The sequence below is a fragment of the Mesocricetus auratus genome, unplaced genomic scaffold (genome assembly GCF_017639785.1).
Source record: "Mesocricetus auratus isolate SY011 unplaced genomic scaffold, BCM_Maur_2.0 Super-Scaffold_2245, whole genome shotgun sequence".
NCBI lineage: Eukaryota > Metazoa > Chordata > Mammalia > Rodentia > Cricetidae > Mesocricetus > Mesocricetus auratus.
The window spans coordinates 40744752-40767607 of NW_024429180.1; positions in this window are offsets into that span (position 1 = coordinate 40744752).

The following is a 22856-nucleotide window of genomic DNA, read 5'->3' on the forward strand; positions in this document are numbered from 1 at the left end:
TTTATGTTTATTTGGGACTGAACATCTGCAGGACCAGGCATGACAGAAACTTTCATCTACAGGTACCCTCCATGTATGGATAAGTCACTCACGGAATTCATGGGTTAACAAATGAAAATTCCACTATAGAATGTTATCAAGGTAGGATTCAGGGGCACCAGAAACATTCAGGATATTCCTGTTGTTCTTGTTTGTTTACCAGAACTTAGTAATAAAAGTCTATTGCTGACGACACTGCAAACTTTGGTCATAGGACATAATGAAATCAAGCTGAAGCAACCAGCTAGCCTTCATAGTGCCAGAAGCTCCTATACCAGCTGTGAGGGTGAAAATTAATTCACAATCTTATCTGGCTCTGAATCCCGTGAGCTACAATCATAACTTGACAAGTAAAATATGCCTCCAGCTTCAGTTGGCATGAATGTTCTGGGATAACCCACTGTTTTTTTATTGGATTTGAGGTTCACTCCACAGGAGAGAATTCATGCCTAGTTCTGTAAGTCTGATCAAGAACCTATGACAAGGGACATCATAGGCCCTGGAGGCTAACCTACTACTGTGATTTTGCTAAGCAGTCATGTCAAACTGCCTTTTAAATCTCATGTTTATTTCCATGGATTAGTGCTGTGCCTAGCCTGTATCAGAGAAGCTTCCAGCTACAGCAGACAGTGACTAATGCAGAAATCCATAAGTGGCAAAAATGAGATGGAGAGAAGGCTCAGGGACTAATAGTGCTTGCTACTCTTACAGAGGACCAATGCTCACTTTAGGAATCTCACCATCACCTGTAACTCCAGCTCCAGTACTATAATCTGGCCTCTGTGGGCATCCACATGTTTATACACACATGCACTCACATTTTTCTTTCCCATTTAATAGAGCCATGTCTTATGGATAAGGCATAGTTTTTGCACTCATGAACTCACTGAAACTGTAGTAATTAAACACAGGAGTTGTCCAAGAATGGGTACTACCATTTTATCATGAGGAATGGCCCATGAGACTATATTCTTCCCTTGGGGATTGTTGACAGTTAACCATTATTAGGAGAGGGGATATCATTTTCTTCAGTTGTATAGATACTTATTAATTATGCTTGTTCTAATAAATAACCTTCTATCAACATTAAGTCAATAAGTTCTCAGTAGACCACATACAAAAAGAAAATATGAAATTAGATTATGGACTTGTGGAGAAGAACGGTTCAAGTAAGCAGGGAATGAGGGGTGAAAATGATAAAAATTCATTGTACAAGTGTATGAAATTGTGAGAAAATAAAATTTTAAATAAATAAAAATGTTCAAATATCAAAAGGGGAAGAAAAGGTAACTACAAACAATTTCATAGAAAAGAAGTTAAATTCATATATTGAATATATCAAAGGCAAAAGTGCATCTAAGATTGCAATCTTTTCTAGAAGCTTGACCATGAATAACCTGACTTAAACTCCTTCAGATTAGTCCAAAAGATTCAGAATGAGTTGCACACTTATATCAATGGAAATATCATCCTACCAGATATTCCATGGGGGAGTACAAATCCAGCACCACTGCAGTGGTATGCCACTTTGTCTTTTTGGCCTATTATTCATAAAATACATATCTTCCATTAAATCATCTTTCCATATTTAAAATTAACCTTGGAGTAATCATTTCAGTTGATATTTTATATACCTTTCATTCCTTCTATCAAAATCTCAATTTGTAGATTATAGAGCATGATGAATCGATTCTCTAAGCCCTAGAAAATACTTCTATTTACTTTTGAATTGAGTCTCTTTAATCACTTATTTGTAAAGAATTGGCATAATATGAAACTATAATTTCAATATTCTGAATGGTCTTCTTTTGGATAGTATGGACATGTGGACACAGAATAAACTAGCCAGAGTAAAATTTCACTGACACATTGATGCATTAATAATCTATATATTGAGTCAAAGAAATCACATATCAATGTGCCAAATTTATCTATCTTGGTAATTTTTCCCCATTGAATATGACCTTTTCCATGCTGGAGAATAGACTGCCTCTGCTTCTGCTGAAAGAGCGGTAAAGCTGTAGATAACATCTTTTTTTGTTTGTTTGTTTTGTTTTTGTTTTCGAGCCAGGGTTTCTCTGTGTCTTTGGAGACTATCCTGGAACTCACTGTGTAGACCAGGCTGGCCTCTAACTCACATGATTTGCTTGCCTCTGCCTGGTGAGTGCTGGGATTAAAGGCATGTGCCACTAATGCCCTTTTTTTATATATAACATCTTTTATAATATCAGTGTTTTTCCAATTAAACTGGCCTCTGCTTTAGTAGCCATTGAAGTTCAGGTGAGCATTAATGACCCCCTTTTTCCAACAATTTGCCATTTTAACATAGATCATAAAATTTTTACAGGTAACTTTATTTTCTGGAGCTTTGTCCTCCCTTTATGAAAGCAAGTCAGCAAGAAAACAACGGCTTGTTGGAGTGTTGGATCAGTTGGACCACAAGGGAAGTATCAAACAGGGTCAGAGACTCCTTGCTTTAGTTGAATGCACCAAAAATGGGATTAATAGAATAAGACTTCATGCTTGTCACTCCATCCCTCACTAGGTTCAATATTATTTCATATAATATCATCCCAGGTATCAAACTTCCAAACTAGATGTTCAACAGCAATTTTCCGATGAATGTTCTTAGCAATGCCAATCCCTTCCTTTTCCTGTAATTATAATGAGTTACACAGACTGTAACTTTCTCTACTACAATCTGGTAAGTATGTACTTTTCATTGTGAATACACATCTGACACTGTACCACTGCCTAGTAGATCTACTAGTCTTATACTTCATATTCCAATAAAACTTTTTCTTGTCCTATCCAATCTCAGTTTTCAATAGCTTTCAAGCAGTTGGTCATTAAACAACAGCTTCACCAAGCCAAAAATTTACATCAATTCTCACAGCAACCACTGCAATGCTTGAACTATATGGTGTGGTTCAAAACTGTCAGTTTTCTAGACCACTCTTCCAAGGACCATCCTGCTCTACTCATTCCTGAATGAACACAAAATAGGTGATCTGAGATCTTTGCTGACTGGAATTTTTTTCGAAACCTTGGATCATCTTCTCCTTCAAATTAGCAAGGCGTATCCAAAATCCTACCAAGCAAACCAATAACATACAGTGAATATCCCAAAAAACAACATCTTTCTTTTCAAGTGAGTGAGAGCAATTATGCATATAGTGGGCAAAAGTTAAAAAATAATAATAAGCAACAGATGAGTAGCACAATATAAGATGAAGTACTTGCATCCTACAACAGCTAATACTAGGTAAGTCAGCTGACCTGTCAAAAGACAAAGAAAGTCACTCATAGAAATGCCTTCTCCTCGACAGCTTCCTGAACATAACACCAGTAGCACAGACAGTGAGATCAACAATTAATAAATGGGACCTACTGAAACTGAAAAGCTTCTGTAAGGCAAAGGACACAGTCAGCAAGACAAAAAGGCAGCCCACAGAATGGGAAAAAATATTCACTAATCCCACATCTGACAGAGGGTTGATCTCCAAAATTTACAAAGAACTCAAGAAGCAAGTCTCCAAAACAGCAAAGGACCCAATTAAGAAGTGGGCTGCAGAACTAAATAGAGAGTTTTCAATAGAGGAGTCTAAAATGGCTGAGAGGCACTTGAGAAAGTGCTCTACATCCTTAGCCATCCGGGAAATGCAAATCAAAGCAACTCTGAGATACCATCTCACTCCTGTCAGAATGGCTAAAATCAAAAACACCAATGACAATTTATGCTGGAGAGGATGCGGTGAAAGGGGGACACTCCTCCATTGCTGGTGGGAGTGCCAACTGGTTCAGCCACTTTGGAAAGCAGTATGGAGATTCCTCAGAAAAATGGGAATAAACCTACCACAAGACCCAGCAACTCCACTCTTAGGCATATATCCAAAAGATGCCCATTCATATAACAAAGATGTCTGTTCAACTATGTTCATAGCAGCTTTATTTGTAATAGCCAGAACTTGGAAGCAACCTAGATGTCCCTCACCCGAAGAGTGGATAGAGAAAATGTGGTACATCTACACAATGGAGTACTATTCAGCAGAAAAAAATAATGGAATCATGAGATTCACAGGCAAATGGATGACACTAGAAGAAACCATCCTGAGTGAGGTAACCCAGTCACAAAAAGAGAAACATGGCATGTACTCTCTCATATATGGATTTTAGTCATAGATCTGGGGAGTGCCAGCCTACAATCCTATGGCCAGAGAGTCTGGGAAACAGTAACTTCATTTACTGGCTGGTTAAGTACTGAGCTGAACTCAAGAAAGCCAGTATCAGAGAGGGAGGACTGATGATCAAAGGGATTAAGACTGGGCTGGTTGAACCCCCAGAAACAGCTGACCAGACAAAGGTTAACTCTTGAATCCCAGGCATCAGCCTGGGAATCCAGCATGGGACTGATCAAGACCCCCTGAATCTGGGTGTCAGTGAGGAGGCCTAGGTAATCTATTGAGCCTTGGACAGCAGATCAGTACCCATCCCAAGTATACACACGGTCTCTGGACTCCCATAGAACAATGTGAGGTGCACTCTCACCCTGAACTCTTGGGGAAGGGCCCTGCCCTATATGAAATGACAGACTATGGACACCCCCATGGAGGGCCTCACCCTCCCTGGGGGAATGAGGGGATAACGGGGGGGGGATGGGGGGAGGGCACGGGAGGAGGGGAGGGAAAGGGAGAGGGACCTCGTACTGACTTGTGAAGCAACCTTGTTTCTTATCTAAATTTAAAATGGAAAAATATATTAATAAAAAGAAAAAGAAAAGAAAAAAAAGAAATGCCTTCTCCTCAAATAAGACTTTCAGTGAGCCATCCTTACCATGGACATTTTTATATTACTGGATAAGAAGTTGCTGAGTCTTAGTTTTGAGAGGGCTCTGAGACAATGTTGGGAATGATTTGCCTTCTAGCTCTTCAAGAACACAGTGTTTTCACTCAAATAATTCAATTCATTCTTCTGTTCCCAAGAGCACATTAATATTTTCACTCTGGGCCTGTTTTGTTATTGCACCTTCTTCCTTGTCAAATGGTAAGGAGACTGTCCATCATCAAACAAGATTTCTTTGAAGACAACAAGGGACAAACAGTTTTGGGTCTGAAATGGGCTTGAGGAATTACCATACCATTTTCTAGAAAACTTAAACAGCACACGGCAATTTAGTTATATGGTATACATTACACCACTCAGGAAACTTATGTGGTACCCACTGGCAATCAGAAGACAACAGTAGACAAAAGAAACTAAAGAACATGAGGGAGGAAATCTATAATGAAATCTGAAGGTAATTCTTACAACATTCAGAATGGCTGCTACAGAAATTAGCTGTACAGGAACATCCAAAACCCATTATACTTTTGGTCTCTACCTTTGTCCCTACTAGTTTTTTATATATTTTTGAAACAAGATCTCACTTTGTAGCACCAGCTGACCTTGAACTTATGATACTTTCCTATTTACTTTCTGAGTCCTGTTTCACCATGCCTGCTTAACTTCCTCTTTCTTAATACGGGAAGAACTGTTTAAAGGAGGAAAAGCACAACCAATGCAGTTTAATGAAAAGATCAATTCAAGGAAATACTATGTACAAACTCCACTAAAAAAGAAGACTTTCAGATGAGGAATTCTTTACATATAAGACACAGTATAGAACTACATTTAGAAAACCCATGACATAAAATTTCTCTAGTACTCTTGTAGGTTTATTTTTCTATTTGCTTTGAATTGATTAAAGGTTTCTATCACCAAAGCTATTGCCAGATTCATTCATCAAATGATAAATATTAAGACCACTTACCTAAAGCTGACAAGGAAGCATGTATTGGTAAATATAGTTCACCATGAAGCCTTCTACAGTACCATGTGGGACTGATGAGACTGAAGACCTGCTATGTGAAACACACTCCTGTACTTTCCAGGGTGAATTGGATTAAACGATGTTGTGACACACAGAAACACCACCTCAAAAAATAGCCAACAGTTGTTGTATTTCGTAGTATCCTATGTCCAGGAGACAAACACAGCCAGGTCCCACCCTGCTTATTTGTCCAGTCTGTGTTTGGAGGGAAGCATGTGGATTAAGAAATAGCAGGTAAAAAAAATTATTGATACTAAAGAAAAAATAGAGACACAGAATAGAGTCAGGAAGGCATTTCAAGGAATACTGGGAGAAAAAAACAGTTTTTTATACACAATTTATTACACAATCCTTATATACCCACAATCAAATGTGGGGGGGAGGCATAAAGACTTCCTTACAAAGATACAAAGAACATTCAAGCATAGTTACCTTCTCAATACCTGAAACATCAAGAAACCACACCCTAAACCAAACATCCTGTTGTCAAGGCAAGATAATCGCATAAACTATTAGTGTTACTATTTACTTTGCAATAAAAGGTTAACTAGCAATGCTACTATTTGCAGAAAGAGATGCCATAGTTCCAGTTGTTGCAAAACTCCATTAGCAGATACTACAGCGGTCTTTGGCTTTTGACCTGTGGGCTTACACTTCCTTTTCACTTTCAAAGTGATAAACTCGAGCCATCTTTATTAAGAGAAAAGTCATCTTGTATCACTAATTAGTTGATGAAATAATATACTAAGATTGATCTGTATTACCTATTTGAAAATGTAAGTTAGCGTGTCATATTAAATCAGCATTGTACACTTTGGGTTTTATGGGATCAATATTCATGAAAACATATTTTTATCTAACTTCAAGTAAAGACAAACTTACCCCACCTCAAACAGAGAGAATTGTTCTGGGAAAGGATTCCCAATATATGACCTTCTTTCATTTTTCTCACCTTATAAATAGGATAAAATTAACCGCAAAGAATTGAAAAATTAGAGGAATCATGCAGGGCATGCCCTACTCTCTAATACAGAAAAGTGGTTTAAAATTTTAACTATTTTATTTTTCTTGAAAAGTCTTCATAATCCTAAACTAGAAATGAAAAGAAATTTACAGTTGTAAACTGAATGAAAGCCTTTTCCTGTAGAATCATTATGGCAGACCATTCTTCTTCCATTAGAAACTTTCTGAGCATGTATCTTGTCACTATTTGCTAGGTACTAGTGATAAAAATGGTCAGTGTGGTCCTTGGCATCTTAGGGCATGTAGTGTTTTACTCCATAGTACCATACAACCTTGCAAATGCTTTTTCAGGCTTAGTTTCTCTAAGGTCTGATGTAGAAGAAGTGGAGAAGACAGAGTTAGGATGTAAACACTTCACTAATATATAGAAAGAACACCATGAGAAAATTTTATTTTTATTTTTTTGCTTATTTTGGTAAGTCATACTTTTATCTGGCTCATAAAATGAGGAAATGGAAACTTGATTTAATCTCAAAAATCAAGAGGGTGCGAAGGGTGCACAAGTTCAATACTCATCACTGGTTCCAAATCTGTTTAAAGGATAAACTCATACCCATTGAAGGCTACAAAAAAATCCTCCTAGCTTAAGCATAACAATTGTATAAGTAGAGCAATAGGGACAAAATGTTATACTTCTTTCTTGCAAAAATAAACATGAAATATTAAGTTAGCCCATTAGGCTTTTAGTATCCACCATGGACTGTTGATAAAGTATTCATCCAGAGCTGAGATGGAGAAAGGGAAAACCATGTCACAGAACAATATTCATAAAGTGGAAGGCTTGATAACAATGATTTGTGCACTTGAAAGGCAGAATCACTTTAGATATGCAAATGAAACAGAAGCAAGTGCAATCAAAAGAAAAAGAAAATAATGTACAACTTCACATTCAATAGTATTCCCTTAAGACTGTAAATAAGAGCATGTCCTACAGAAAACAGTGGCCATGTCTCCACCGTGAAGGAAATAGTGTTTTAACCTTTCTAAACAAGGAAAATTGCTTTCCTGCTCATATAAACATTTTTTTCTGTGTTGGTGTACATGTAATTCATTAAATAAAGAAAGTTATTATCCATCCCGCTGTCATAAGAATGGTCTGGACTCTTTCATTTGTTATACTGATGACTATGCCACTGACAATGTCATCAATAAACAATTATCATCTCACAGACAAATTCACAGTTCTACGGGTAAAAACCACATTGTTAGACATGTATTCCTCAAATGAAAGTGTTTAAAATTGTTCTTGTCTCATGAATGTTTCTAGAACCCTGCTAGAGAGCACTGCTCTCCATTTACTAAAGGATTCATAACTATTACAGGTACCAGACTTGTGAAAACAGTTCTGGTGGTAAAATGAAGGGAAACTGATATGAAATATAGTCTGAGATGAAGTCATGCGAAGGAAATGTGTAACTGGGTTCAGACACAAACAACTCTTTTGACTATGACAAAATGCATGGTTTCCAAAATAAAATTCTCTGTTGGTGAAAAAGGATACTGGATGAAGACCAACAAAAATAAACTAGCAAGAACAATGGTATGAATGTCCTAAGGACTCTAACTCAAACATTACTGAAATCCATATGGATGTATTGTTTTCTTGGCACAGCTTTAGCTATCCACACAACAGGTATTCTAGTTCCCCCATAAACACTGTTTGGCCATAAATGCTTGCAACATTCCAGAAGCAAGGAAAACATGGATAATTCTAGTGTCTGGGTATATTTCTCTAACTTCATTGTTTCATAGAAAATATCTTTGAAGAAATGAACAATATACTGAAGTTATTAATGATGTCTCTGGGTGAATCTTGAACACTGTAGGTTAGTTAGTACTGAGTCCCAGAATATTTTCTTTTGCATCCTTCTCCAGCTTGAAACAAGAGGCTAAATTCTACAACAATGGCAGACCACTTCTGTAGATCAATAGCTCTGAGTGTTTTCCAAGAAAAGAAAGAATGAAGTGTGGATATAACATAATGAGAGAACAAGGCCCTATGTAGAGTCTTTTGTTTGCTCTTTTTATGCAAGTCTTCCTTCAAATACCTGTCAAAGAGACTTGCTTCCAATCACTGAAGAGAAATAGGGAGCATATAAACAGAGCCATTTGGTGAAACCTTTGAAATGGTGATGTTTGTAAGTCATGACTCACCTTGGTACTCAAAAAGTAGTTGACAGTATTTACAAATGATTACTTTCTCTCATTTTTAAGTTTAAAATCAGATGAGACTAACCTTTAAATGGCTATCTGTGACCAAAGAAGAAAGTGGAAGTCAGTGCTTTGTCTTGTATCTTACAGAATTAAAAATTGATAAGAAAAATTTCAGTCCTCAGATACATACTTCTCAAATATTCGGGACAGGGATACATAGAAAGAAGTATGACTTTAGGAAAAGTAAATACTACTTTATAATAATTCATTCATAAGAAAATCAGTAAACACTCTTAGGATATCATCCCTTAACACCTGTATGTTCATGACTAGGCATGGTGGCAGCATATACCTTAATTTCAGCACTAAGAAGGCAGGGGCAAGAGAATCTAAGACCACTAAGGTCTACATTCAGAATTTAAGGCTATCCTGATCTACGTAATGCTGCCTGTCTCCAAAAACAAAAACACAAACAAATCTTGCTGTTAAAGGCATGCAACCAACCTCATTCTGATCCAATGAGACAGAAATAATTCTTTAGTCCTCAGGCTGAAAGGGATAAACTAAACTCAAGGGCTTCACTTCTAATAATTTAGAAATAAAGGGACCAGACCCTCACTCAGACCCCTGCTTTAGCAGCCATGACAGGCTACAGAAAAGACACATAGGCCTCTGACACAAGGAAACTCCAGATCCTCTGGCTTCCCAGACTCTAGGACCAAAACTGAACACGAAGAAACTCCAGACTCCCTCCCCCTACACATACTCACACTAACCTCCTAGATACTTGGTTTCTGGGAACTGTTTGGCCACAAAAGATACTCCAGGGGAGACCAAAACCTCTCCTATAATATCCATGATAGGATATAGTTCTGAAAACTATTTGTATGTATGAACAACAGGCCACCTGCAAGTAACAAGACAAAGCCATAGAAACCACAGAATGTTCCCTCTAAGCACTGACCAATGAAAATAATTTGTACACAGGTATTTCCTTCCAAAATATGACTGAGAAATTCTCTAAATTGTTCCCAAAAGTCAACCAACAAGAAACCAACCCCTATCTACTGCTGTAATCTTGCAACTTTTGTCTTTAAAAACTAGCAGTAGACAGGGAACTTCACTCCCTCTGGAGGCTGCTGCCTCAGCTTGCTAGACTGGGTCCCTGTCATGTTTGGATGAGCACTAAACCTTGCTTTTGCATTTTGGTGAGTTTGTCTTTATGGTGGTCTCTGGGGATCTTTACAACCTGGGTACAACAAGGCTACTGTCTAGGGTGAGAGTAGTCAGTGCCCATGTAAGAAAACATTCCAAGATGCCTTTTCCTTTTTCATAGTGTCTTAGAGTTTCTATTGCTTTGAAGAGACACCATGAGCACTTCAACTCTTATTTTAAAAAAAAGGCATTTCATTGAGGTGGCAGCTTATAATTCAGAGGTACAGTCCATTATCATCGCTGGAAAATTAGTGGCATGCAGGCACATGTATTGCTGGCTGTCTTGATCAGAAGGCAACAAGAAGAGCATTCCATGTAACACAAAGGGAAATTTGGGTCAAAGAAATCTCAAAGTCCACTCCCATGGTGACACACTTCCTCCAGCAAGAGCACACCTGCTTCAACAAGGCCATACCTCCAAAAAAGTGCTACTCCCTTTGGGAATCATTTTCTTCTAAGCTGCCACATAGTGACACTATATCTCAAGCACAAAGCACCAACACTTTCACATTTCTCCAAAAACGTGTTATATGTTGTCAAAACTCAAGAAGCTCCACCTGTAATTCACAGTTCTTTAGTCACCAAGGCCTGTCACTATTGCTTCACCCGTGTCAAGAACCACTTTAGATCTTAGGATGTCCATTAGATTTCTATGGTTCATCTGCTCCATATTGCAAATGCAGTGGGGGTGTATTTGTCAGGTGTAGGAGGAAGTCTGATGCCGCCATTAAACATGTGACTTATTAGAGGCGCATACAGAAGAGGTAATAAAAGGGCGGTTTACCACACCGCTAACCACACCCACTTTAGGCAGGACTAAAGACGTATACGGCTGTACGTAAAGACGTATACGTACGTAGGCGGAACTACGTCACTAGCCAGGCCCACTTTTGGGCATGGCTAGGGGCGTTACAGGGGGAAGGCATAAAAGACAGCACACAGGAAGTCTCGGTCTCTTTTCCTGGAGTTCGGCTTCCGGTCCGGCAGCTAGCTGAAAACTGCTCCTCTGGGTTTGGTATCTTGTGAGTAAATTTCTACATTAAATACTTAGCTTTACTGTCAGTAATTTTGTGTCGTGTATCGTTACAGCGTCCAGTAAAGCCTACAGTCAGGTTCATTTCAATGTTGTTGTACTGTGTTCCTATTCACACTGTCCCCTACTGCACTCTCCATTTATATAGCCCAGTATTGAACCAGTCGTTTTGTTGCTATTTTTTTAGGCAATACTGAACTTACTTGAAATACTTTTTTTTCTTTATATTGTTTAGGTCATTCAAAACAAATAATGACAAACTTCACATCAAGATTGCTGTTTATAGCTCACTCATAAATAACAAATAATAGTCTCTAAAATTATAATTATTAATAACCCTATACTTTATTCCTTAATTTAGAATGAGCTTGTAAATGTTTTCTGAAAAATTTCCAGTTCTATTATTAAGATATTAAAACCATCTAGTAGCTAATATTTGCCTTTAAAAGGTGAAAGGTAAAACATTTAAAGTGCACACTTTTATAACTGAGATTTTAACAATCTCTAACTGTGAAACTCAGGAATCAGTATTTAGCCATCTAGATTCTTTTATGAAATGGATATTATCCCTATAATTACACCACTTAAAGTTGAAGAAGTAGTATTTTAAATCAATGGACCCTTGCATGGCCTATTTTGAGGAAGATTCAATTCACCACAGTGAAAAAGTTTTAATATATGGATTTGGTGACGAAAGCATGAATTTGTAAGTATAGACCTTGGCACAGGTCATTCCATAAGTCTCTTTAGGAAATAAAGAGCACTGGCTGTGTTTCAAGACAAACACTCAAGAGAAAAATTTTCAAGTCTAATTTTAAAAACTAGTGTTTTCAAAAAGAATATGTGGTATTGATGAAAGGGCTGGAATTTTTTTATGAATAAAAAAAATTGCCAGTGGATGGGCAAAGCAAATGGACATAAAATCAACCATGAGGACTCTACACTTAACATATTTAGACCATAGCATGGGAAATCCTCTCTGTGAAAATTTGCATAGAAATTCCCATGATTGTCTATTAAGTCTCTGACACTTCAGTGCATAAAATGTTTCTCATCTCTCACCCCTTAGTACTGAAGATTCTGAACTTCCAAGATGAGATTTGGGCTGAGTCAGCTTCCTTTGTTCTCAGAACTATTCATAGAAGTTTCCCATGTTTTAATTATGTAATTAAATAAAAGATAAGCTGATGAAACACCAGTATAAAATAGAGACTTCCTGTTTCATGAGAACTATTATGAATGCTTAGGAAATTCATCAGAAAGGTATAGCAGGGGGAACAAAGTGATGCTGTTAAATTAGTTGTGGGTGAACAATTATAAGGGATGAGTAATTTTTAAAATATATAAAGATGTTCCTTTGGGTGGCACCATCACAGATTTAACAAGTTCCCACCTCTTCATTGAGTGAAAAAATATCTCTGAAAACATCACTGGGTGCTAGGCAAGCACTCCTTGTACAAGAAAAGTAAAATCAAAAGAACAAAATGTCTTTGTCTTTTCATTCAAATGTAAGTAAATACCCCCCCTCTCTCTCCTCTCTGTCTCTGTTTCTGTCTCTCTCTCTCTCACACACACACACTTTTTGAACCACACAATATAAGACTGAGAAGGGGTGTGAGTGTGTGTGTGTGTGAAGAGAGAGAGAGAGAGAGAGAGAGAGAGAGAGAGAGAGAGAGAATTTATAAAAATTTGAAAGAGATATTGAAGCTTTGAAGGTAGGAAGGGGGACAGGAAATTTATATAATCATATTAAAATCACAAAAATAAAAAACTATCATTAAAGGGGAAAATAAGTACTTTCTGAATAGGATCCTATTGCTAATGAAACCAACTATTGACCAATGAGAATGCATGAGATAACAAAGCTTTTATCCAGCAAAGCAAACTGCTAACAGAGACAACCTGAAGAATGGAAGAAAACTTTTTCCAACCATATATCAATCAGAGGATTAGTCAAGAGCATACCAAGAATTCAACAAAACAATCAGTATTAGGAGGCCTGCGCAATCTATGAGGACTCTGGTAGTGGATCAGAAATTATCCCTAGTTCAATAGATTTTGATAGGCATTCCACATAAAGGGATACCAAAGGGGAGGAGGCCCTAGGCCCTGCCCCAAATGATGTGATAGACTTTGAAGATCCCCCATGGAAGGCCCCACCCTCCCTAGGGAGCAGAAAGGGGATAGGATAGGGGGCAGGTAGGGGGCAAGGGAGGAGGTGAGGGAGAGGGAACTGGGCTTGACATGTAAAACAAGATTGTTTCTAATTTAAATAAAAGAAAGAAACAAAGAAAGAAAGTATGGGTGTGGAGTTCTATAAAACTAATAAGTAGTTGTCAAAAGAAGAAATACAAACAGCCAATAACATTTTAAATAGTATTTATTTCATTAACCCAAAGACAAATACAGACTAAAACTAGTTTGTGAATCCACTTTACCCTTGTGAAGATGGTTATCTCCAATAAACAAATGACAACAAATGTCGGTAAGGGTGAGGAGAAAGAGGAATTTTTATTGTTTGTGAGACTGCAACCTGGTGAAGCCATTATGATAATTGTTATGGAGTTTTCTCAAAAGGTTAAAACTCAAAATACTGTATGAAGGAGCTATACCACTTTGGGCATTCATGCCAAAGACATTCTGTCCTATAACTGAGGTGCTTATATATCCACGTTCATTGCTCCTGGATTTCACAACAGTAAGGAAATGAAATCATCCTAGATGCCCCTAGCGGATGAAAAGATAATGAAAGGTGGCACATATAATGATCAAATATCTAAGAAAAAATAAACTATGCAATTTGTAGGAAATGATGAAACTGTAAAATATATTAATTAAAGCACACAGAGACAAAGCACATTCTTTCTCACGCGATATTATTTTTACAAGTATATGTGTGTTTGCTATGTATGTGAAAGGTAGTGTGTGTTTATGCTAAGAAAGTAGAAAGGGGCATGTGATGGGAAAGAAAAAAATAAGACTTTAAGGGAGATAGGTCGGGGGAGGGTGAAATAGAAAACATGCGACATGAAAGTGCAAAAGGACATCTTTGGAGAAAAGATATTCAAGCAGAGAGGAAGGACATGAGAATGTGAATGGCCATAATCAAAGACAGGGTTATTGTAATTTTTAAAAAGCAGCACTGGAGTGAGACAGCGTTCAAGAAGAGGGTTACTTTTTATTAGGGAAAAGGATGGTAAAAAGGGTGAAGGGACTGTCCTCTGGAGACAGGAACAGTGGGAGAGAAAAAAGACAAGAGGAGACATAGATAGAGGAGAGAAAGAGGGGGAGAGAGAGAGAGAGAGAGAGAGAGGACAGAAGAGAGAGAAGGGGCAGAGGAAGAGAAAGAGAGAGAGATGGGATGTGAGCAGGGCTCTTTTAAAAGGGTACATAGTGATGAGCACAGACGGTGTTCTGAGAGACTGCGGCTAAAGGAGTAGCCTGTTAGATCACCGAAGCAGGCCAGTACAAATGCCTAAATACTAACAAGGGTCAACCGAAACCAAATATGTATAAAGACATAAATGGAGAAATAAATGTGTCTTTTAAAAAGGGAAAATTGAGTTGTATCTAAACATTATGTTCAACAAGATTCATTAAAACATCCACTGCCTTAATAAATATTAATGGAATTTTAAAAATATTTTCTTTATTTTTGAGATTGTTATAGTTACATCATTTCTCACTTAAATTCCTCCCTTCAAAATCTCCCATTTACTCCCTGCCTTGCTCAGAAAATCCTAACCACACAGTAATAAGAAGGAATCCATGCTTCCCAATATCTCATTTTCCTCAACTACAAGAGAAGGGTGACATTGCTATTCTACACAAAGATGCTTGAGATTATGACATTGTATGAACCTCATGGTTACACCCAAGAAACAGAAAACACCTAGAAACAATAAAATAGTAATGGGGAGGGGCAAACGCAGGTCTAGGTGTTATTGTTGGGAACAAACAATTTCACCCTGTTGTTACATTGGACTTACCTGAGTCAAATACACCTTTAAAACACTAAGATTATTTACGAATCACAATAAATGGCTTTTTGAAACTTATTTCTACATAGAGCCATTTACACTCAAGTCTACAGCAATATACTTATTTGCTAGATCTTTGTTATTTGTGAAGAAACATTTGAGTCAATCACCTAATGCATACCATAATCTGCTTTGTGCTAATGCTATGTGTCATTTGACTTTGTTTTTCTGTTTTCCCAAGAGTGATCAGGTAACAGGATATCCAGCTCTCAAGTGTTCAGCTGAATTAGAACCCCTGGGCTGCAGGGGAGGGGTGGGTTGCTTAATTTGTTATCTTGATACCACTGTTACTCGTAGTCTCCTTTGTACATCTGAGACTAGACACAAAATTGAGCTTTTCAAAATGTCTTCAGGTGATGTTAACATTGGTCATCTGCTAGCCATTAACCTACATATTGCATTAATGTTACTTATAACAGTTTAATAAGGTACACACTTTAATTTATAGCAATCACCTAGAAGAAATCTTTGGAAAAGGCACATTCTAATTCAACTGGTCTAGGGCTTGCCATTCTGCAGTTGTAAGAAACTCCCAGGTGAGAGTAGAATAAAAATGGCCAGAGTAAAAATCACGTGGGATCAGCCAAATGTACCAGACAGCAACTTAAGTGTACAAAATTGCTCATGCAGACTGAAGGTGAAATTAACATGCTATATATTCCTGTTACCAGGTACTTCCTTCCAAGAAGGTCAATTGTGTGAGATTAATTTGTTACTTTGATTATGATAAAAATCTGATGATGTACACAAACATGAAGTCACTACCTTATGCACTTTAAATATATACAATTTATCAATTGTTCTTCAACAAAACTTTTTTAAAGTGACGTGCTGTCTTAACACATTGATTGTCCTCTAGGTACCACACACTATAAAAGTTGAATGTGTCTCCAATGAATTAGACATTGTCTAAAAGTGTGAGTAGGCTTATAGAGAAAAATAGAAAATTAAAAGTGCATGTACAAGATAAAATAATAGCAAATTCTGGGAGAGGAAACACTAACAGGGATCCAGTTCCCTGAAAACAGGATTCTGAGCAACATGGGGCAGGTCTTTCATGAAAGAAATGGAGATATGAATTATTTTAAAGACCTGGGAAAATTAAACCTACAGTGCATTGTGAGCACTATGAACCACCTTGAGTAAACATAGGAGTTCAATGTGGCAAATAAACAAATGCCAGCTTTTAATAGACTAAACAAGCAATCCTTTTCACATATAAAGGGCCCGAACTTCGTTAACCAAACAAAAACGACCTGATATAATCCACTTGGAAAAATGAACAAATAAAATGGGTCCTCTGAAATTCAGGTAAGGTAAACAATACCCTAGAAAATTACTTAGGACCCTAAAGAGTAGATGCAAACTCCACAAAAGCCGATGCAAGTAACCAGTTGCCTCAAGCTCCAGAATAGAAAAGCCAACTGGACAGACCAAGCACAGTTACATGCTTACAGGAAATCCACCTGTCTAGGACAGCTCTGCCTGGCCTGATAGGAGAGCCATATCAATGAAAATACCATGAAGAATTTTCTTCTAAAACAAAAAAAGTCTAAATAACTGTATTTTCTGCTATTTGTCTTTTTTTTGTGTATATGGACGACAGATAATAAACTAAGCAAAATAATAAACATGCCTACTTTCAAAAATTATAGCTTGAAACATTCAATGAAATAACCAGATAATTTTCCCTAATATTTTTTTAAAATTAAAGAATTTAACGTCATTTTTATAATAGACAACTGAAAAGAATAAGGATAATAAGAATGCACATGGGGAAGTTTTAAAATCCATTACTATTTGTATGGCAAATAATGCTGCCTCTCCATCCTTCCAGTGTCATCTGTCAAAGAAATGACCTTTAACTCATGGCAGGTGAGGAATGGCTGGAGCTGAAACTAAGGTATGTCTCTGCATACAGTGCTATCTATTTTCCCTCCATTTTCTGGCTTTAACCTCAACCCCAAGTCTCCTTTTAGAGAGCCATGAGAGAACAGCCAGAAAAAAAATTGAGCAAACAAGCAAGTAGGTGGAGAGCTCAAGGTTAAGCGGCATCTGCATCTTTGGCTCTTCAGTCTGTAGTCTGTGAAATAGGAAACAGGCTCACTATCCAAAAACGAGCTTGCTGGCGGCTTGTGTGACCTGGAATTAGCATGTTCTTGGCTTCATTTGAACTTAGCTCTCTCAACTGATGCCACTTAGTGCCAAGTAGCAAATTCAGTATTAGCAAGCTCCCCACTTCTCAAATTTTATATTTCTTGTTTCCAGATACATACTATATACACAAGATACTAGGTCAATGACAAAACTGACCAACTTGCAATATCACTAATATCACATCTATTAGAATATCACCAGATTCACAAAGCAACTGACAGAACATAGTGAATGGTATCTTTGGAGTCCATGCCCTCCTGTGCTTGTATTATACAGCACCTATAATGGCTTGGCTCACAGCTACAACCCTGGGGACATCACTCAGCCCTTGTTTATTTACTTCATTTTAATGAATGCCAGGACTGAAAGGGGTTTTGTATGCCTAGGACTGAAAGTACTGTGCCTGCTTAATGGAATAATACAAAGTCTGGAGGATTCATGGCCCTGGCTTTTAGATAGGTGAAACACAGAGGGTAGGATGAATAGAAACAAGTGGTTTTATTGTGTGTGCATGGTTTTTGGCATAAGGCAAAATAAAATAAGAAAAAGGCATTAGCTTCTGGTTCTTTGTATTGCTTTGTGTTTTAAATACCTGTTTCTGTAGTTAACCCACAGCAGTTAAAGAACTTGCAATAAAATACAGAAAAGAAAATGAGTGTGAACTATTTCAGAGAACAGTTCTTCCTAGGTTTTAATGGGATGTTACTCTCTGTTTAAACATAGGCATATGAATGCACTTACTCACAATGTACCAAATGTGTCAGAATGTAGAGTTTTAATAAGTTGGAAAATATCTCAGATAAACCTGTTTAGGCTTGAACAAAAATGTCATTTTCTTTGTAGCTAGATTTTAATACATCCTTTAAGGCATACACAATGCTGGAAATCAATATCAAATTCAAAGGCTCTTATGCTAGATATTTAAAATGTTAATGCTAATGGGAGTCATGTCTTGGGGATAAAACAGGCAGCTATAACCTAAAGCTGAACAGTTGCTACAAGACCTGCAAAGAGTTCTTCCTTGTAATCTAAAGATATCTTGTGTCTTTAAGTAACAGAGCAGAACCTTTTCTTTATCATCATAATTTTAATAAACAATGTAACATCTTTTCATAACTGAAAGCCTGAGATGAAGGGAGATAATTTTGGAAAATTATTTTCTCTTGTTTAGTAATTATCACTGATGAAAGAAAGATTTCTTAAATACTAATAAATCAAGGCTGAATTGACTGACCATGCATTTGAATTACTGTATTATTCACACTGGAATTACTCCAAAGATTAGCTGCAAATTGCCCTCTAAATTGAATTTATGGTTTCATTTTTCATAACTACTGTGTTGTGACAGATGAGAGGAATCAGAGAGGGAGATGACAGTGATGGACCAAATGCCTTAGTGCCTCTTCTTTTAAGAAAGAGCCAAACTCTCTCTATAATTTATTTTGGCAGACATCAAAAAAATGGTAAACTGAAATAATGATTGATCTACTTGCCCCTTTACCCCCCAAAAGAGAAAGCGTCATGCTGAGTTTTTGTGTAAGGGAAGCTAGTCAAATCATTATCTATGGATGAAGGAAGTTTGCATATATGATGTGATTTGTCAAACTCTTTATTCCTTGTTTTAATCCTTATTTATAAAAACAAACAAACAAACAAAAACCACCTTGGGATAGATCATCACATTCTCATTTTACAGAAAAACAAAGTGAGTCTATTTCCCACAGAGGGCTACTGCTTCAACCCTATCGCTAGGTCAGACCTGTGAACTCTGTGTTAAGCAAACAACTTGTCATTTCTTTTGCATCAAAGAAAATACGAGTACAGAGCAATGCCGAGGGGATCACAGACCAATTGAACTAATCAGACATCACAAATACATCTGAGTCTTTGGCATCCCTGTTTTTAGGCTTGTATTGGAAAGCTGAAATAAAGAGAGTGTTTCAGCTCGGAGAGACAGTGGAGGTCTCCTTTATATGAGACGGATCATGCACTGCAATACAGACAGGAGGCGAGAATTTTGTTAGCCTTTAAATTGGGTTTGTATCATCCAGGCCTCTTGGGTTAGAAATGATTGAAAACAAATATTGGGTTGGAGTTAGTGACAATTGCAGTTGATGCCTTCAGGTTTATAAGACACCAGTATGTGAACATATGCTCCGTTTGTAAGACAAATGAATTGGCAGCCACCTACAGCTTTCTGATTCTAAAAGTTTAGAAAGTGTCAACACAATCCTCCTACAGTGGCCTCAGGTGTCCTTCCCTTTCATCAAGCTAGCTCTAAGATTAGCATACATATACCTAGGCACTAATAGCATTTCTAAAACGTGAAAGAATCTTTGCTTTAAAAAAAAAATAAAAATAAAGAATTTCAGCGGTCCTGTCTGATGGCTGGAAATATATGTATTATTTAGGATATCGGAAACATATATATTCTATTGAAAAACTCTGCAACTCTAGATAATTCTGAAACCTTTAACCTTGTAAGGAATCACTTCATCAAGTGATATTATAAGATATGTGTTCTCAGTACATGAAACTCCTTTTTGGCTCTGAACATTATTTTAATATTTTCAATGATGCTAGTATGCTGTTTTCAAGACACATATGATCTGTGGATCACTGTCTTTAACTGACCAGGTATCCATTTGTATTTTTCCACTGTTTAATTATTTCATATGAAATGGAGTGTTTACATTTAAATTTATAATTATACACTATTCAACCTTGAAAAATGTGAAAATGGTAATACTACTCATCATTGCACATAAATGGGCAGCCTAATATGAACTCTGGATGTCTAGAATAAGTAAAGACCTCTCACTTTCTGTTTATTTCTAATGTAGGAAAGCTGCAGCCATCATGTATAAGCATTTTAATAGAGGAATCTCACGTTTAGCTAGCTATATGACTACTTGTGAGCTCCAAACATGGCTGAGACCTGCTGCTCTTCAGAATGGATATGGTTATTGATGCTTTTCCCCAGGAATCTGTGAAGATAAAAGGGGAAAACTTTGCTGGGGAGATGACTTACTTAGCAGACAAGAGGTAAGAGTACTTACTGTGCAAGCTTGAAATTCTGCATGCAAATTCTCAACATACACATAAAATAGTGAGACACAACTCTGTGCCTATAACCCAAGCATATTAGCCTGTGGAGATGATGTCACTGGGTTGTTCTGGCCAACGGCATATTACTAGTTTCAGTGAGAAGACCTCTCTCAGGAATACAAAGCAGAGCATGACACAGTGGGTTACATATACCCTAAAGTGGCCTGTCTATACCTCCATTTACATGCTTACATAACATACACACACATACACACAGAGGATAAAACTAGGTCTCTGTGTTTTCTTCATAGAAAATCACTCTGAGGAAAGGGACTACCCTCACTACTGAACAAAGAGAAAGGACTCCAATGATGAAAGACCAGTTTAATCTCATTTTGAATCCTTGACTTAAATTATTGATTTTATGAAAGACCTTCAGGGGAGAATCTAGGCCCTGCTCCAAATGATGTGACAGACTTTGATGATCCCCCATGAAAGAACTCAACTTCCCTGTGGAGCAGACAGGAATGGGATGGGGGCTAGTGGGGTCAGGGGAGGATAGAAGGAAGAGAGAACTGGGATTGACATGTGAAACAATGTTATTTCTAATTTAAATGAAAAATAGAGGAAAAAAAATCTTCCATATAGATATAAAGCATTCCCAATGGAATAGCTACAGTATATAGACAACAGTAATCTTAGGAGTTGGGCTATGTAGGCATTGTGTTCTGTTAATATTTCTGGAATGCTAGAAGGTATGTAATAAGCAGATGATCAATATCATGATATTTTAAATCAGATGCCTGGGACATTAAATGTACTCAATTTATAAGTTTATTGTCATCATGACACAATTTACAGTCACTTGAGGAGAGGGAACATCAGATTAAGAAATGTCTCCATCAGATTGGCTTATGGGCATGTCTACGAGATACTGTCTTGATTGATGTGGCTGGCAGGCTCAGCACATTGTGGGTGGCATCATCACTCAGCAGGGGGGGCCTGAGAGGAATAATAAAACTTGTTGAGCAAGCCAGTGAACAAGTCAGTAAGAAGTGCTCCTCCACAGTTTTTGTTTCAGTTCCTGCTTGTGTTTCTGCCGTGGCTCCCCTGAATAATGGATTGTGACTTGAAGGTATAGGTCAAATAAACTCTTTTCTCTTCATTTTGCTTTGAGTCAGTATGCTTTGTCACATCAACAGAAGGTAACCTAGGACAATAAGAGTTATTTTCACCTTCCGTGTTCACTGGTCACAGAAATAAAGGCATTGGTTTGAGCATAGACACTGATAGTTACTGACTTCTAATGCAATACTCTTCTCTGGGCTTTGGATTCATATTGGAAGAAGATACTCTGTGTTTTCTAGATCTATCAATGCACAATTACCTGACTGTTAGGGGGATTTTGTAATTTTCTTTTCAAGCTGAGATCTCTCTCATTTGAACTCATACCATAAAGATTTTCTCTCCAGAAAATTACTTAGTGTCCACTCAGATGTTTGAAAAAGTATTATAGACATGTGTAAATAAAATACCAATGTTTATGGCATTGTATTAATATGGATTCACTGCTAGAAGGTTCAGTCTACGGATGTACCTAAGGATACTATCAAATTTCCAAAACTTTTTTCTATATGATTTTACTCCTCTATGTATTATTTTTATATAGACTGTAGTTCAAACACAGTTTGTGTTAAAAAATTTTGTCACTGTTTTTCATATATTATATTTATTTTAAGTTCAGTTCTTTTTCTAGCTGGGATATGTATTTGTTTTTTAACCTAAAGTATGTGTGCCGAAAATTCTGCTTTTCTAAAAGTAGTTTTGTTTTATTTTTTTCAAAGAAGATATATGTATTATACACAAATGCATTGACTATTTTACTAGGTAGAAAATTGAATCAGAAATTCACACATATAAATACTGAAGTAACATAAATCAGAGAATAGAACATGAAGGTGACCTAGAATATTCCCTCAGATTCTTTTCTAGATATTATAGCACTCGCCCAATGTAAGAACAGGAAGCTTCCCTGTATCACTGGCTTTATTCTGTCACTGTAGATTAGTTCTGTTCATTTTTGTAGACACAAGAATGCAAACACAAACATATTCATTGGTTTGGGGCTCATTTAGTCAAGCTAAGATTTCCAATCACACTTTTTTTTTAAAATCATAACACAGTTTCTTTGTTATGATACTGTTGAGATGTGGGTACTATCTAGCCATAGGTACTAAAAGTAATCTTTTGGAGAACATTTTCCCATGTTTGATGAACA